At 49.7% G+C, this 4,677-nt stretch overlaps 1 long non-coding RNA gene across 1 annotated transcript; it reads left to right on the top strand.

Annotated features, from left to right (window-relative positions):
- The first annotated feature begins 322 nt into the window (after positions 1 to 322).
- On the top strand, positions 323 to 619 carry LOC148218068 (uncharacterized). The gene is made up of 2 exons (XR_015800612.1): positions 323 to 391; positions 484 to 619. It is a non-coding gene; the product is annotated as an uncharacterized LOC148218068 (long non-coding RNA).
- The last annotated feature ends 4,058 nt before the right edge of the window (positions 620 to 4,677 follow it).

Consider the following 4,677-nt stretch of genomic DNA (forward strand, 5'->3'; position numbering starts at 1 on the left):
GTCCCAGCACAGCCCAGTGAACCCATACTGACATCCCAGACAACTCCCCTGCTCCACAGATCCCCCCCAGAGCGCCCCTTTCCCAGGCCCCCATTGCATTCCCATCCCTGTTCCCCCAGCACCCCCCTGGGTGACCCAGGACGCAGCCCCTGCCCCAGCTGTGCCTCTTGGCAGGACCCCAGGGCTTCTGGGCAGGAGCACAGCAGCTCCTACCCCCCATTTCCCCCCACAGGCCCCTTCTCCAATGACCCCTGTTCTTTTCCCCACCTCCCAGTGCAGCCCAGTGCCCCCAGTGTGTCTCTAATGCTGTGTTTGTCCCCAGCCCCCTCTTGTTGAGAAGCTGGAGGCTCTTCTGCGGCAGAAGCGCCTGGCTGCCTCTCTGGGTGTCTAGGTGAGCCGTGCCTGCAGGGAGAGGGGTGGGGACAGGGCCCCTCTCATTTCCCAGTGGGCACCAGAGGTCACCTTCTGGGTTTGGATTTTTAGGACTGCAAGCTGTGGGGACACCGGTGTCCTGATCCCCTCTGGTGGCATGAGGAGATGATCATCCCTGGAGGAACCCCTTGAACCCTTTGAGCCCAGGGCCATTTCCCCTGAATAATCAATAAACACTTTGAGCAAAGCTTTGCTCTGTGTCCGTGTGTATTTTACAAACAAAAACCGCCCAAATCTCCAAGAGGTTTCCCCCAGAGGTGTTGTCTTGTCCATGTGTCCATCTGCACATCCTGTCACTCTGTCACTGTCACCTCCCCACATCTCTGACCCTGCTGGCACCTCCCAGATTGGCACTGAACTCCTCCCTCCCACTCCCCACCATCAGGAATGACCATGGGAGGGAGCTCAGACCAGGAGCACCCAGGCCAGGCATGGATAAGGAGCACCTGGCAGAGGCAGGGAGAATCCCCCATTCCAGGGGGTTGTGGAGTGCAAGGGGGGCACCTGTGTCCCCTCCCAGCCCCAGGGCTACAAACCAGGGAGGAGATGCCTCTGCTGCCTCAGCTCAATCACTTCCCTCTGGCCAAGTCTCCAGCTGCAGCACAACCTCTAGAGGAGACTTTCCACAAGGAAGACACAAGGAAGGAATTGTTTCTTCCCTCTCCCTCATCCCTCCCCCTCGTGCTGATTTTCTTGTCATCTCTTATCAAAACCAACAGAAAAGCGTCTGCAATGAGGTGTTTCTGAGGGTGAGTTCCTAAATCAGGCCAAAGGAAGGATTTCAGCCAGGGCAAAAGTGAGAAACATGGGATTTGGTCAGGTAGTTTAGAACATGAGAATTTCTAAACACTGGAAATCCAGAGGCTACTAAAGCAGAGTTTGCAGTTGGAATGGTCCATTATCCATTATCCTCCCTCTTTCCACTGCTCATTTGTCACATCCCAACTCCCGAGGAGCAGATTATGGAAAGCAGACCTGCAGGGAGTGGTGGAGGCTTAAACCCAGAGAGAGAGTGAAACCCGGAGAGAAAATAATTCCAGTTGTTTTCTTGATCATAACTGTTGGAACCCTGGACACTGAGAGTTTTAGACTTTCTGTGCTGACAGACACTGACCCACAAGAAAATACAGTTTTTGACCTGAGGCTGTGGAGAAGGCTTCCAAAATTGAATGATAAAACTGGGATCACTGGTGTGAAGTTTAAATAAAAGTGTGTAATATCACATGGTGGAAATTTTGGAATCTAGGGTTTTAGAATATAGTAATATGTAGAAGGCAAGAGGGAGGTTTCTTTCTTTTTCACCTTCTTCTTCATGGGTCTAGGTGGGATCTTGTTTAATTGGATAGGCAATTCCTCGTTGCAGGTCACAGGTGATTGGTTATTGGTTTAAAAGTAAAAATAATTTTGGTGTTCATTCTTAATTGGACAGTTAGGCCTTAAAAGGCCTTGTAAAGACAGAGATACATCACCATTTTTAGCTTGTTAGCTAGACGTGCTGTAGAATTCACTGTAATTTAGATAAAAATTAATAAACATCTGAGTCTGAACACAACATACCGTCTCTTGAGCTTTTAATTCTAACTCTGGCAGAGGAAGAAAAAGAAGACAAAATGCAATATTAACAACCAGAAATAGCTCTGTACTCCATATGCAATATTCAGATGATGAGGCATATTGCTCGTTTTTCATGCCAAATGTCAGTACTTTGCAAATTGTTCCTGGATTAAAAAAAACCACAGGCCAATAACTGACCCAGTTTGGCTCCTGTATCAGAAATCATTAAACCAAGATGTGTTCCCCTGCAGCTGAGAATGCCGTTGGATTTCTTTTGTTCTGCTTTTGTCCTGAGTTCGTGACTTCAGATGAACTGGAAGGGTCCTGGCACCACAGAATGTGGCTGCAGTGACAAGACTCAAACCCCCAAGTCACCATTAAATGCACTCGATCCACAGCTCCCATGGCCCAGCAGCAATTCCTGCCTCTGCCCCCTGCTCTGGGTCAGCCTGACGGGCTCGGCTCTGGTGTGCAGGGCTGGCTCCTGCAGGACACAGCGCTCGGAGCCGCTCTGTGTCCCGCAGCTTCGGCATCTCCGGCGCCGCTCCATTCCCGCTCCGCCGCCGTTCCCTTCGGCATCTCCAGCACTGCTCCCAGAACAGCTGCCAGGCCTGTTCCACTCTTTATCCACCCATTTGCCATTGATGCTCCACTGAATCACGGAATCACAGAATTGGGGTTGGAAAAGACCTTTGAGATCATCCAGTCCAACCAATGACCCAACACCACCTTGTCACCAGCCCATGGCACTGAGTGCCACATCCAGTCTTTCCTTAAACACCTCCAGGGATGGTGACTGTTGGATCCCAGAAACCTGGGAGTTTTGAACTTTCTGTGCTTTCTGACACTGACCCCCAGGAGAACACTGCTTTTGACTTGAGGCCTTGGAGAAGGCTTCCAAATATGAATAATAGAATTGGAGTCACGGGTTTCTTATTGGAATTAAAGTGTGTGATTTCACAGGGTGAAGGGTTTGGAATTTGGGGTTTTTAGAATATAGTAAGAAGTATGAAACAAGATGGAAGGTTTTAAGTGTTGTCTCTTTCTGTCTTCTTCATCCTTCTTCTTCATGGTTTCAGGTAGTAGTTTCTGGTTGGACAGTTATTGCTGCACAGTGGGTCACAGGAGTTTGGTTATTGAGTGAAAAGTATAAATAATATAGGTGTTAGTTCTTTATTGAACTTTTTAACTTTAAAAAACCTTGTAACTAGCTCAATACGCCTCCGTTTTGCTCACTTTTAGCTGGTGGCTAGACATGTTGCAAAATTCTCTGTACTTTAAATAAGATTTATTAAACAACCAAGCCCAAACTCGAGAAAATTCACCTCCTTCATGTTTTTAATCCTGACTCTGAGTAAAAACAAGAGAAAATGAAGACATGGCACTAATTAGGTGGTGCAGTTACCCCATTTACAAGTGAATCCATCACTTCCCTGGGCAGCCCATTCCAATGCCCAATCACTCTGTGAATAAATTTTTTCTAATGTTCAGGATAAACCTTCCTTTGGTGCAGTTAAGGCTGTGTCCTCTTGTCCTGTCCCTGTTCCCTACGAGAAGAGCTCAACCCCCACCAGGCTGCACCCTCCTGTCAGGGAGTTGTAGAGAGTGATGAGGTCTCCCCTGAGCCTCCTCTTCCCCAGGATAAACATTCCCAGCTCCCTCAGCTGCTCCTCACAGGACTTGTGTTCCACAGCTTCTCCCCTGTTGTTCCACAGCCACTGCTCCTGTTCCAGTGCAGCTGCAACCCCTCCAGTGGTGCTGCTCCCACTCCAGTGCTGCTCGTCTGTGACAATGAGGGGACAGGTGGAACTGTGGGGCCATTGTGTCACTGAGATACACATGACACTTTGGGGCTATTGTGACATTGAGGGATCATATGGAGCCCTGAGGCCATTGTCTCACTGAGGGGACACATGGAACACTGGGGCCATTGTGTCACTGAGGGGAAACATGGAACCATGATGCCATTGTGACACTGGTGGGCACATGAAAGCCTGGGGCCATTGTGTCACTGAGGAGAAACATGGAATCCTGAGGCCAGTGTCATGCTGAGGAAACAAATGGAGCCCTGAGGCCATTGTGACAGGAAGGGACACATGGAACCATTGGGCCATTGTGACATGGCAGGGTCTCTTGGAACCGTGGGACCATGGAGATAGTGAAGGGACACATGGAACCCTGGGCCATTGTGACACTAATGGGACATGTGGAACTTTGGGGATATTGCAACTTTGAGGGGACACATGGAACTGTGGGGCCCTTGTGACATTCAGGGTACACATGGAACTGTGAGACATTGTGACACCTCAGGGCCTCTTGAAACTGTGGGACCATTGTGACACTGAGAGGTCACATGGCACGCTGGGGCCATTGTGACACTACAGGGCCTCCTGGAACAGAATGGACATTGTGACATTGAGGGGACACGTGGGACTGTGGGGCCATTGTGACACTCAGGGGTCACATGGAACCGTGGGGCCATGGTGACACTCCAGTGTCTTGTGGAATCCAGAGGTCCCTGTGATTCTGTGGGGCCTCAAGGAACCAAGGATCCATTGTGATCCCAGAAGGCCTTGTCGTTCTCCACGACTTCATGGAACTGAGGGGACACTGGGACACTGTGGGGTCTCTTGAATCCAAGAATCCATTGTGAGACTTTTGAGATTTGGGGAAAGAAAGTAACTCTGACAC

The sequence above is a fragment of the Sturnus vulgaris genome, unplaced genomic scaffold, assembly GCF_052056855.1.
Source record: "Sturnus vulgaris isolate bStuVul1 unplaced genomic scaffold, bStuVul1.hap1 Scaffold_195, whole genome shotgun sequence".
Classification (NCBI taxonomy): Eukaryota; Metazoa; Chordata; class Aves; order Passeriformes; family Sturnidae; genus Sturnus; species Sturnus vulgaris.